A 14,792-nucleotide genomic window follows, 5' to 3' on the forward strand; every position below is an offset into this window, starting at 1 on the left:
CACTTAACTATAAATATGCAAACATGCACAACCATATGCGAATTCAGGCTGTGGCACAGCCGCAACCGAACGCTCCCGTATCTCATTTGAGTCTCGATAATGCATCAGCAATCACGTTTTCGTGACCTGCCACCTGCACAATTGTCAAACTGAACGGCTGCAACAACAAGCTCCATCTAAACAGTCTGGCATTTTTGTCCTTAAATTCTTCCATAAATGTCAATGGGTTATGATCAGTGTATACGATTGTCTCAGATGCATTGCTAGTAATACAAACACTGAAATGTTGTAATGCCAACACCAAGTTTAAAGTCTCTTTTTGCACTGTTGAATATTTCTGTTGACGAACGTTCAACTTCCTGGAAAAATACCCGATGGGTCTTTCTATCCCGTCATCATCCTCCTGCACAAGCACTGCACTGACACCCACATCACTGGCATTGATAGCCACCTTACCACCAAGCCTGCCTTCTGAAGTCAATCGAACAAGTCCGATAAATGCTGTAAATGTTCCTTCCATGAATGACTAAAAAGCACCAGGTCATCAATATACACCACACAGTTGGGTAATCCGGCAATGACCTTATTAGTCAGTGTCTGAAATGTGGCTGGAGCATTTTTCATACCAAGTGGCATGACTTTGACCTGATATGGTCCATTTAGCGTTACGAAAGATGAAATTGCCTTTGCTCTCTCTGACAGAGGGACTTGGCAGGAGCCTCTGAGCAAGTCCAACTTAGAAATGTAAGTTGCTTGTCCCATTTTTTCAACATAGTCCTCCAACCTTGGAATTGGATATTAATCAGTCTTTTTAATGGCATTGACTTTGCAATAGTCTACACATAACCGCTGGGTACCATCTGGCTTTGGTACCATGACTCTGGATGAGCTCCAGTTACTGTAACTCACTTCAATCATGCCATCTTAGAGCAGGCACTGTTTCTCCTTCTGAACCTGTGCCAACTTTAGAGGGTTAAGTCTATAAAGATGTTGCTTAATTGGAACAGCATCTCCAATCTCTACATCATGCACAATTAGGTTAGTACTTCCCAGTTTATTTCCACATCTCTCTCAATTAGTAATAACTCTTTCAGGTCATTTCAATTTTCTTGTGGAAGGTAACTCAATAATTTATCCCAATTTTTGACAACTTCCTCATTGTCCAATTTGATTTGAGGAATGTCCAATTCAGAATCCTCTGAACTTGGTTCTTTCTTCTGTGCTGTAATCATTAACACCTTCTCCTCTTGCTATCATTCTCTATCAAAATACCTTTTGAGCACATTCACATGACACACTCTGTGAGATTTCTCCCTGTCTGGAGCCCTTATCAATTAGTTCACCTCACTCAATATCCTCTTAATTTGATAAAGTCCACTGAGCCTGCTTTTAAAGGCTCACCTGTTACTGGGAGTAACACCAATACCTTATCCCCAATTGCAAAATTGCTAATCTGTGATTCCTTATCTGCTTCCTGTTTCATTGTGTGCTGTGATACTTTTAAATGCTGTCCAGCCAACTCTCCAGCTCTATTTAATCGTTCTCTAAAATTTGACACGTAGTCCAAATGGGTGGTCTCTGAATTCTGACTTATTAATTTCTCCTTAATCAATTTTAACAGTCCTCTTACTTCATGTCCAAAAATTAATTCAAATGGACTGAATTTGGTCGATTCATTTGGTGCACCTCTGATCGCAGACAGTACAAACAGAACTCCCTTATCCCAATCATCTGGATAATCCGGACCATAAGCCCTCAACATGGTCTTTAGTGTTTGATGCCGTCTCTCTAGTGCTCCCTGTGATTCTGGATGGTATGCAGTAGAGTTGCATGGCTTTATTCCCAAATTATCCATAACCCTCTTGAATAGTTTGGATGTGAAGCTTGATCCTTGATCTGACTGGATCACTATTGGCAGTCCGTATCTAGTAAAAAGTTTATGTAATTCTTCTAAAACCCTTATAGCTGTGATGTTGCTGGAAATCTAGTTGACACATCCATTGTTAGTAAATACTTATTCTCACTTTTTGTTTGAGGTAGGGGGCCTACACAATCAGTCAAGACTCTTGTGAAAGGTTCCTCAAATGCAGGAAGAGGTATTAAAGGTGCAGGTTTTATTGCTGCTTGGGGTTTCCCAATTACCTGACATGTATGACACGGCTGGCAAGATTCAATCACATTTTTGTGTTGTCCAGGCCAGTAAAAATGTTTTTGTATTTTAGCCTGTGTTCTCTTCACCCCTAAATGACCTCCAAACGGTAGCTCATGCACCACTCGCAGCACATCCTTTCTATACCCCACTGGCAAAACAATTTGATGAATTTCTGCCCATTTCTCATCTACTTGAATGTGTGATGGTCTCCATTTCCTCATTAAGACATCATTTGTTAAATAATAACACACAGGAAGGCATTCACTTTCTTTCTCAGTAAATGCCTTTTGATATAACTCTTTAACTCCTCATTATTCAATCAGCTTATCAGAACTAAAAATCCTGGTATGTTTACCTAATTGCTCCTGCTCTGTTCCATTTATCTGATCAAAGGAAGTTTCGGATAACCCCATGTCAGCTTCCTTATCTGGGCCTTTTGATTGTTCCTGCTTCAACTTGTGCCTCTGTGATCTTGTGAATCAGGGAAAATTCCTGGATAAATATTCTCCATGCCTTCAGTTGCCTGCAAGTCCACTGGCTTTTCAACTAGAGTAGGCAGTATGCCTACCGGTGAATCAGCTGTATCATTTTTAAGGACAAATTGTAGTCCTGGAGCTGAGAGTTTGCCCAGTACTCCTTCCACATATTCTCCACTCTTCTCTGGACTTTCTCACCTCACTTTACATAATGGAGCACTTTTTGTCTCACCATGAATTCCTGTTACCAGTATCTTTTCTGGCAATAGTCTCTTTGGAGCGCATGTTTCGTCATCCTTCAGCATTACAGACTTAGAGGATCCTGTGTCCCTTAATATTGTAACCTCCTTACCTACTGCTTCTGGCCTATGTGCATAAACTTTACCCTTGCATGTATATTTCTTCAGCAGATCTGGCACTTCCCCCTTAATCAACCTCTGATCATCTTGTACACTCTGAGGCAGTTGTCTAACTTCCCTTGTGCTTTTTGTTACTAGTCCAATAGAACTTCCAGGCTTGTTGGTTTTCCTACAGCTGGCTTTCTCCTAGCCCACCAACACTGTGATTTCGTGTGGCTCACTTTATTACAATGAAAACACCGGAGCTTTTTAACTCCTCTGTCCCTGTCAAGGTTTTTTTTACCCTGTGGTAAGTTCTCCTTTGATCTTCACTGAGACCTACCTTTCCCTTTCCACATGAAGATTTCCCTTTGCCCCAGTTTCTATCCCTCATGGACTGATATTGATTCTGGAAGCCAAACCGAGTTTGATGAACCAGCTCATAACCATCAGCCCCTTCAGCTGCTAACCTTAACTCTCTGCTTTTCCCCATGAGTTTGCAATACTTCTTCACTGAGCCTATCCTCAGGCTTTATCTCCTGCCTTTTAAGCTGACTTTCCTTTTTAAGTGGAGAAAGTGAGGGCTGCAGATGCTGGAGATCAGAGCTGAAAATGTATTGCTGGAAAAGCGCAGCAGGTCAGGCAGCATCGAAGGAGCAGGAGAATCGATGTTTTGGGCATAAGCCCTTCTTCAGGAATGAGGAAAGTGTGTCCAGCAGGCTAAGATAAAAGGTAGGGAGGAGGGACTTGGGGGAGGGGCGTTGGAATTGCGATAGGTGGAGGGAGGTCAAGGTGAGGGTGATAGGCCGGAGTGGGGTGGGGACGGAGAGGTCAGGAAGAAGATTGCAGGTTAGGGAGGCGGTGCTGAGTTCGAGGGATTTGACTGAGACAAGGTGGGCGGGGGGGGAGGGGAAATGAGGAATTTTTGAAGTTCAAACACTCTCTTTTTCTTTCTCTGCTGCTCTCTTTCTCCCTCTCTTCTGCTGTTAATTGTAACTCAAACTGTTCCATTTCTGCTGCCCTTTCTTTATCTCTCGCCTTTAACTCAGGCTGCTTCACTTTCAATTGAATTCTTGCCACCTCTATAGATTCTGATGGTTTCTCCAGCAAGTTTAAATGCTGAGCTACTGCTGTACTTATCTCTGCTTTCCTCACAGAAGCAGGCAGGTCCAATTCCAGTTGGTCTGCTCATTCCTGCAGCTTGGTCTTATTCACCTTTTGCAAAACTTCCGAAGTCACTGCATCCACTTCCGGAACAGGTTTGGCGACTGAAAGAGCCATTCCTATTCCAAACTTTGTCTACCCAACCAAACCAACACCCGAAATAAAGACACTAGCACCTACCACTCGCTGTTTAAAATCCCCAAAGAGCCCCAGACCACTCAAAACAGTCTTAAGCAGGAAGCTCAGATTTGTTTCGATAAGTGTGCAGTGAGAATCATCCGGAGTAAGATAGCTAGGTTGACTATGATATTTTAAAACAGCCAAAATTTTATTCACAAAGTTACACAATGAAACGTAAAGACCCAACCCTATCCAACTAGACTTAATTATGCTGTTCCGAATATACACAACAGCCCAAATAAACAAACTCCCTTTAAAAACCAGTATAAATGTAACACATGCTTACAGCTTGAAGTTGAAGGGCAGAAAGAGAGAGAGAGTTTCCACACAGCTCCCTGTTACATTTGCCAGTTCAAGACTCGACTAAACCTGCTCAGCATCTCCAGCATTGCAGTGCTCGCGTTTGCCTGGTTGATTTTAACGTTACTGTGGCTCCTCTTGCAAGGACACCTGCCTTGAGGAAGTCCTCCTCCTCTCTCGACACACTCTTTGCTACCTTCTCCCCAGCTCCACGCCTCTCCTATTTATCTCGCAACCTCGGAGGCTTCCTGATGAAGGGCTTTTGCCCGAAATGTCGATTTTCCTGTTCCTCAGATGCTGCCTGACCTGCTGTGCTTTTCCAGCCCCACAGTAATCCTGACTCTGCTCAGTTAGAGAGCTGACCACTCCCCTTTCATTATACAGGTCATTTCTAAAACATGACCACTTTGGCCTGAAGTCACACCTGTTTACATACACAGAGGAACCTCGATTACCCGAACGAGATGGGCGGAATTATTTCATTCGGATAATAACTGATTAGTCAGTTAATTGATTCCTCTTGGGCTTGCAGTTTTCTGTGAAGTCTGCTCCCAGTTAGGAGACTAGGCAGCAGCCCCTGCTCTCCACCCGCCCGCCCACCCGTAAATTCCGTTCACCCCCACCCGTCCTCAACCCCGTCCACCCACACCCTGACCTTTAACCCTGTTTACCCCAGCCCGTGACCCCACCCCATGCCCCCACCTGTATCCAACACCATCCGCCAACCCTGCCCCCTAAACTCCAGTCATCCCCGCCCCACCCCCGACACACTCACACACACACACACACTCTCACACACACTCTCACACACACTCTCACACTCACACACACACACATGCACACACACTCTCACACGCACACTCACACACACACTAACACACACTCTCACACTCACGCATACACTCACACACACACTCACGCATGCACACACACTCACACATGCACACACACTTACATGCACTCACACACACACACACACTCTCACACTCACACACACACATACACACACTCACACACACTCACACTCACATACTCACACACACATGCACACATGCAGTCACACACAGTCACACACACAGTCACACACACGCTCGCACACACTCACACATGCACACACACGCACATACTCACACACACTCACACACACACTGATACGCACACACTCTCACACTTACACTCACACACGCACGCACACACACACTCACACACGCTCACGCTCACACACTCATACACACACACTCACACACACACATACACACTCACACCCACACACACTCACACACACACTCACGCACACACACTCACACATACACACACATGCACACACACATTCACACACACATACACACACACACTCACACACACACTCACACACACACACATACAGACACACACACACACACTCACACACACACAGACACTCACACACACACTCGCACACTCACACACGAACTCACACATACTCACACACTCACACACACTCACACACACACACTCACACGCACACACTTACACGCGCACATTCACACATACTCACACTCTCACACTCACACTCATACATGCACACACACACACAATCACACACATGCACTCACACACGCACACTCACACACACACGCACACACACAATCACACACATGCACTCACACACGCACACACACTCGCACACTCACTCGCACACTCACACACACACACACACTCACACACGCACACACACACACTCATACACACTCATACAAGCACACACTCACCCACATACTCACACACACACAGACACACACACAGACACACACACACACAGACACTCACACACACTCACACACACAGGCACACACACATACACGCTCACAAACATACGCATACATACACACAGACCCACATACACATACACATACAGACGCACTCACACACACATTCACACACTCACACACCGCACTCACACTCACACACATACACACACTCACACACCCACACACTCACACACACATGCACACACACTCACACTTACACACTCACTCACACACACTCACACATACACACTCACACACAGATACACATACATTCAGACAAACACACATACAGACCCACACACACTCACACACATACACTCACATTCACACATACTCACACACAGTCACACACACACACAGACACTCACACAGACACTCACACTCACTCACTCACACTCACACACACGCTCTCACACAGACACACACACACATACAGACACACACACACTCACACACACACTCACACACACACTCACACACGCACTCACACAGACACACACTCACACACACACATACTCACACACACATACTCACACACACACTCACACACACACTCACACAGACACTCACACAGACACTCACACAGACAGTCAGTCACACACAAACTCACATGCACACACACACACACACTCACACACAGTCACATACAGTTACACACACGCACAGTCACACACGCACACAATCACACACACAGTCTCACACACACACTCACATACAGTTACGCACTCACATACAGTCACACACTCACACTCACACACACACTCACACTCACACACTCACACACAATCTCTCACACACACAGTCACACACACACACTCACACACTCCTGCTGTGCTTTTCCAGCACCACACTCTTGATTCTGATCTCCAGTATCTGCAGTCCTCACTTGCTCTAAGCACTCACTGATCCTCACTCCTTGCTTTCTGTTAGTCAACCAATCCCCTATCCTTGCTAAGACTTCACCTGTAACACCATGCATCTTTACCTTACGCAGCAGCCGCTTGTGTGGTATCTTGTCAAAGACCTTTTGTAAATCAAGATACACCACACCCACTGGGTTCCCACTGTCCACTGTGCTTGTAGTCTCTTCATGGAATTCCAAAAGATTTGCTAAGCAAGACCTGCCCTTCATGAGCCCATGCTGCATCTGCCCAACAGGACAATTTCTACCAAGATGCCTTGTTATTTCTTCCTTGATAATAGACTCAAGCATCTTCCCCACCACAGAGTGGATTACTCAGGAGGCTGAGCGGGTATTTCAGGGGAGTTACAGGGAGGTAGCCACACCTCAGGTTCAGAAAAAAGGCAGATGGGCTACTGTTAGGGGAAGGAAAGGGAACACGAGAGACAGTGCAGGGAGCCCCTGTGGCCATTCCCCTCGATAACAACTATACCGTTTTGGATACTATTGGGGGGGGGACAACTTATCAGGGATAAGCCATGGGGCACAGGGCTCTGGCACAGAGTCTGTCCCTGCTGCTCAGAAGGTAAGGGGGAAGAGGAGCAGAGCAGTAGTCATTGGGGACTCCATAGTTAGGAGGACAGATAGGAGGTTCTGTGGGGACGAGAGAGACTCACGGTTGGTGTGTTGCCTCCCAGGTGCCAGGGTTCGTGATGTCTCGGATCGTGTTTTTGGGATCCTTGAGGGGGAGGGGGAGCAGCCCCAAGTCATGGTCCACCTCAGCACCAACGCCATAGGTAGGAAGAGAGGTGGGGATTTAAGGCAGAAATTCAGGAAGCTAGAGTGGAAGCTTAGAGCTAGGACAAACAGAGTTGTTATATCTGATTTGTTACCTGTGCCACGTGCTAGCGAGGCGAGGAATAGGGAGAGAGAGGAGTTGAACACATGGCTACAGGGTTGGTGTAGGAGAGAGGGTTTTGGATTCCTGGATAACTGAGGCTCATTCTGGGGTAGGTGGGACCTCTACAAACAGGATGGTCTTCATCTGAACCAGAGGGGTACCAATATCCTGGGGGGGGAAATTTGCTAATGCCCTTCAGGAGAGTTTAAACTAACTCAGCACGGGGAATGGGAACCTGAATTGTAGCTCCAGTGTACAGGAGGTTGAGAATTGTGAGGTCAGAAATATGGTTTCATGGTCACAAGAGTGCACCGGCAAGCAAGAAGTTGGTTTGAAGTGTGTCTACTCCAACACCAGGAACATGCGGAATAAGGTGGGTCAACTTGTAGCAGGGGGTGGTACCTGGGACTTCGATGTTATGGCCATTTCAGAGACATGGATAGAGCAGGGACAGGAATGGTTGTTGCAGGTTCCGTGGTTTAGATGTTTCAGTAAGAACAGAGAAGATGGTAAAAGAGGGGGAGGTGTGGCATTGTTAGTCAAGGACAGTATTACGGTGGCAGGAAGGACATTTGATGACTCGTCTACTGAGGTAGTATGGGCTGAGTTTAGAAACAGGCAAGGAGAGGTCACCCTATGGGAGTTTTCTGCAGGTCTCTGAATAGTCCCAGAGATGAGGAGGAAAGGATAGCAAAGATGATTCTGTGAGCGAGAGTGACAGGATAGTTGTCATGGGGGTCTTTAATTTTTTAACTTGCCAAATATTGACTGAGAATACTATAGTTCGAGTACTTTAGATGGATCAGTTTTTGTCCAATTTGTGCAGAAGGGTTTCCTGACACAGTATGTAGACAGGCCAACAAGGGGCGAGGCCAAATTGGATTTGGTACTGGGTAATAAACCCGGTTAGGTGCTCGATTTGGAGGTAGGTGAGCACTTTGGTGATAGTGACCACAATTCGGTTACATTTACATTAGCGATGGAAAGGGATAGGTATATACCGCAGGGCAAGAGCTATAGCTAGGGGAAAGGCAATTATGATGTGATTAGACAAGATTTAGGATGAAAAGGATAGGGAAGGAAACTGCAGGGGATGGGCGCAATTGCAATGTGGAGCTTGTTCAAGGAACAGTTACTGCGAGTCCTTGTTAAGTATGTATCTGTCAGACAGGGAGGAAGTTGTCGAGCGAGGGAGCCATGGTTTACTAAGGAAGTTGAATCTCTTGTCAAGAGGAAGAAGAGGTTTATGTTAGGATGAGCTGTGAAGGCTCAGTTCGGGCACTTGAGAGTTACACGTTAGCCAGGAAAGACCTAAAGAGAGAGCTAAGAAGGGCCAGGAGGGACATGAGAAATCTTTGGCAGGTAGGATCAAGGAAAACGCTAAAGCTTTCGATAGGTACGTCAGGAATAAATGAATTACTAGAGTAAGATTAGGATCAGTCAAGGACAGCAGTGGGAAGTTGTCCGAGGAGATAGGAGAGGGGCTAAATAAACATTTTTCATCAGTATTCATACATGAAAAAGACAATGTTGTCAAAGAGAATACTGAGATACACACAATTATACAATCAAGGTTGAGTTTCACAAGGAGGGGGTGTTAGCAATTCTGGAGTGTGAAAATAGATAATTCCCCTGGGCCGGATAGGATTTATCCTAGAATTCTGTGGGAAGCCAGGGGGGAGATTGCCGAGCCATTGGCTTTGATCTTTAAATCGTCATTGTCTACAGGAGTAGTGCCAGAAGGCTGGAGGATAGCAAATGTTGTCCCATTGTTCAAGAAGGGGAGTAGAGATAACCCTGGAAATTATAGGCCAGTGAGCCTCACTTCGGTTGTGGGTAAAGTGTTGGAAAAGGTTATAAGAGATAGGATTTATGATCATCTAGACAGGAATAAGTTGATCAGAGATAGCCAGCACAGTTTTGTGAAGGGTAGGTCGTGCCTCACAAACCTTATTGAGTTCTTTGAGAAGGTGACCAAACAGGTGGATGAGGGTAAAGTGGTAGATGTGGTGTATATGGATTTCAGTCAGGCATTTGATAAGGTTCCCCACGGTAGGCTATTGCACAAAATACAGAGGCATGGGATTGAGGGTGATTTAGTGGAGTGGATCAGAAATTGGCTAGCTGAAAGAAGACAGAGGGTGGTGGTTGATGGGAAATGTTCATCCTGGAGTTCAGTTACTAGTGGTATACCGCAAGGATCTATTTTGGGGCCACTGCTGTTTGTCATTTTTATAAATGACCTGGATGATGGCAGAGAAGGATGGTTTAGTATATTTGCGGATGACACTAAGGTCGGTGGAGTTGTGGACAGTGCGGTAGGATGTTGAAGGTTACAAAGGGACATAGATAAGCTGCAGAGCTGGGCGGAGAGGTGGCAAATGGAGTTTAATGCAGAAAAGTGAGAGGTGATTCACTCTGGAAGGAGTAACAGGAATACAGAGTACTGGGCTAATGGTAAGATTCTTGGCAGTGTGGATGAGCAGAGAGATCTCAGTGTTCATGAACATAGATCTCTGAAAGTTACCACCCAAGTTAATAGGGTTGTTACGAAGGAAGAAGTGAGGTCTGCAGATGCTGGAGATCAAAGTTGAAACTTTATTGCTGGAACAGCACAGCAGGTCAGGCAGCATCCAGGGAACAGGAGATTCGACGTTTCGGGCACAGGCCCTTCTTCAGGAATGAGCAGAGAGTGTTCAGCAGGAGAAGATAAAAGGTAGGGAGGAGGGACTTGGAGGAGGGGCGTTGGAAATGTGATAGGTGGAAAGAGGTCAAGGTGAGGGTGATAGGTCGGAGTAGGATGGAGGCGGAGAGGTCAAGAAGAAGACTGCAGGTCAGGAAGGCGGTGCCGGGCTGGAGGGATTCGGCTGAGACAAGGTGGGGGGAGGGGGGATGAAGAAACTGGTGAAGTCCAAGTTCATCTCCTGTGGTTGGAGGATTCCCAGTCGGAAGATAAGACGCTCCTCCTCCGACCGTCGCGTTGTTGTGGTTTGGCGGTGGATGAGTCCAATGACCTGCATATCCTCGGTGGAGTGGGAGGGGGAGTTGAAATGCTGTGCTACAGGGTGGTTGGGTTGGTTCGTCCGGGTGGCCCAGAGGTGCTCTCTGAATTGCTCCGCAAGTAGGCGGCCTGTCTCCCCAATATAGAGGAGGCCACACCGGCTGCAGTGGATGCAGTAGATGATGTGGGTGGAGGTGCAGGTGAATCTGTGGCGGATATGGAAGTTTCCTTTGGGGCCTTGGAAAGAAGTGAGGGGGGAGGTGTGGGCGCAAGTGTTGCACCTCCTGCGGTTGCAAGGGAAGGTGCCGGGAGTGGAGGTTGGGTCGGTGGGGGGTGTGGATCTGACAAGGGAGTCGCGGAGGGAGTGGTCTCTACGGAAAGCTGATAGGGGAGGGGAGGGAAATATATCCTTGGTGCTGGGGTCTGTTTGGAGGTGGCGGAAGTGACGGCGGATGATGCGCTGTACATGGAGATTGGTGGGGTGGTAGGTGAGGACCAGTGGGGTTCTGTCAAACCAACCGACTCCCACAGCTACCTGGACTACACCTCCTCCCATCCTGCCCCCTGTAAAAACGCCATCCCATTCTCCCAATTCCTTCGTCTCCGCCGCATCTGCTCCCAGGAGGACCAGTTCAAAATACGTACAACACAGATGGCCTCCTTCTTCAAGGACCGCAATTTCCCCCCCGACGTGGTCGACGGTGCCCTCCACCGCATCTCCTCCACTTCCCGCTCCTCCGCCCTTGAGCCCCGCCCCTCCAACCGCCACCAGGACAGAACCCCACTGGTCCTCACCTACCACCCCACCAATCTCCATGTACAGCGCATCATCCGCCATCACTTCCGCCACCTCCAAACAGACCCCAGCACCAAGGATATATTTCCCTCCCCTCCCCTATCAGCTTTCCGTAGAGACCACTCCCTCCGCGACTCCCTTGTCAGATCCACACCCCCCACCGACCCAACCTCCACTCCCGGCACCTTCCCTTGCAACCGCAGGAGGTGCAACACTTGCGCCCACACCTCCCCCCTCACTTCTCTCCATGGCCCCAAAGGAAACTTCCATATCCGCCACAGATTCACCTGCACCTCCACCCACATCATCTACTGCATCCGCTGCAGCCGGTGTGGCCTCCTCTATATTGGGGAGACAGGCCGCCGACTTGCGGAGCGATTCAGAGAGCACCTCTGGGCCACCCGGACGAACCAACCCAACCACCCTGTAGCACAGCATTTCAACTCCCCCTCCCACTCCACCGAGGATATGCAGGTCATTGGACTCATCCACCGCCAAACCACAACAACGCGACGGTCGGAGGAGGAGCGTCTTATCTTCCGACTGGGAATCCTCCAACCACAGGGGATGAACTTGGACTTCACCAGTTTCTTCATCCCCCCTCCCCCCACCTTGTCTCAGCCGAATCCCTCCAGCCCGGCACCGCCTTCCTGACCTGCAGTCTTCTTCTTGACCTCTCCGCCTCCATCCTACTCCGACCCATCACCCTCACCTTGACCTCTTTCCACCTATCACATTTCCAACGCCCCTCCTCCAAGTCCCTCCTCCCTACCTTTTATCTTCTCCTGCTGAACACCCTCTGCTCATTCCTGAAGAAGGGCCCGTGCCCGAAACGTCGAATCTCCTGTTCCCTGGATGCTGCCTGACCTGCTGTGCTGTTCCAGCAATAAAGTTTCAACTTGTTACGAAGGAATACAGTGTGTTAGCTTTTATTAACATAGGGATTGAATTTTGGAACCATGAGGTCATGCTGCAGCTGTACAAAACTCTGGTGCGGCCGCACTTGGAGTATTGTGTACAGTTCTGGTCACCGCATTATAGGAAGGATGTGGAAGCTTTGGAAAGGGTGCAGAGGAGATTTACCAGGATGTTGCCTGGTCTGGAGGGAAGGTCTTATGAGGAAAGGCTGAGGGACTTGAGGCTGTTTTCGTTGGAGAGAAGAAGGTTGAGAGGTGACTTAATAGAGACATATAAGATAACCAGAGGGTTAGATAGGGTGGACAGGGAGAGCCTTTTTCCAAGTATGGGGACGGCAAGCACATGGGGACATAGCTTTAAATTGAGGGGTGATAGATACAGGACAGATGTCAGAGGTAGTTTCTTTACTCTGAGAGTAGTAGGGATGTGGAATGCACTGCCTGTAACAGTAGTAGACTCGCCAACTTTAAGGGCATTTAAATGGGGTCATTGGATAGGCATATGAATGAAAATGGAATAGTGTGGGTTAGCTGGGCTTCAGATTGGTTTCAAAGGTCGGCACAATATCAAGGGCTGCAGGGTCTGTACTGCGCTGTAACGTTCTGTGTTCTATGATCTGGGGCCAACCTGTCTATAATTCCCCATCATTTGCCAAGTCCCTTTTTAAACAGTGGCATCACATTTGCTGTTTTCCAATCTGCTGGGACTGACCCAGAGTCCAGTGAATTTTGGAAAATTACCACCAGGGCGCCTGCGATTTCTCCAACCATCTCTTTTAGTACCCTGGGATGCAGTCCATCAAGGCCAGGTGACTTGCCCAGCTTGACCAACACTACCTCTTCCGTGATAATGATTGTTTCCACGTCCTCACCTACCTTTGTCTCTTTGTCAGTTACTGGCACGTTATTAGTGTCCTCCACTGTGTAAACTTAGACAAAATACCTGTTCAATGCCTTGGCCATTTCATCATATCCCACAATTAAATGCCCCTTCTCATTTTCAGGTGCGGCACGGTGGCTCAGTGGTGAGCACTGCTGCCTCTTAGCGCCAGGGAGCCAGGTTCAATTCTCGCCTCGGGCGACTGTCTGTGTTGAATTTGTCTGTGTGGGTTTCCTCCGGGTGCTCCGGTTTCCTCCCAGAGTCCAAAGATGTGCAGGTCAGGTGAATTGGCCATGCTAAATTGCCCATAGTGCTAGGTGCATTAGTCAGAGGGAAAGGGTTTGGGTGGGTTGCTCTTCAGAGGGTCGGTGTGGACTTGTTGGGCCAAAGGGCCTGTTTCCACACTGTAGGGAATCTAATCTAATCCTCTAAAGGATCAACATTTACTTTAGCCAGTCTTTTTCGTTTTGTATATTTATCGAAACGTTTGCTATCTACCTTTATATTCTGCGTGAGTTTTTTCACAGGTTCTGTCTTACTTTGTTATTGCTCTTTTCTGTTGAAGTTTTCCCATTTTTCTAATCTCATGCTGTTTTTGGTAACTTTGTATGCCTTTTCTTTCAATTTGATAGCCTCCTTTATTTCCTTAGACACCCACGACAGACTATCCCTGTTCTTACAGTCCTTCCTTTTCACTGGAGTATCGTTTCGCTGAGCACTGCGAAAAATTGCTCTGCAAGTCCTCCACTGCTCATCAACTGTCCCACCATGAAATCTTTGTTTCCAGTTGACGTTAGCCAAGACCTGCCTCAGTCTATTGTAGTCTTCCCGGTTAAGCACAGGACCCTGGTATTGGAATTTATCTTCACAACTGTATTCTGAACACAACCATACCGTGATCGCTCCTTCCAAGAGGATCCCTAACTACGAGGTCATTAATTATTCCGGACCAGATCTAGGATAGCTTGCTCCCTCGTCAGTTCCATTACATGCTGT

This window comes from Chiloscyllium plagiosum, unplaced genomic scaffold (assembly GCF_037043375.1).
Source record: "Chiloscyllium plagiosum isolate Xiang-an unplaced genomic scaffold, Cpla_swu_hap1 HiC_scaffold_10, whole genome shotgun sequence".
NCBI classification, from domain to species: domain Eukaryota; kingdom Metazoa; phylum Chordata; class Chondrichthyes; order Orectolobiformes; family Hemiscylliidae; genus Chiloscyllium; species Chiloscyllium plagiosum.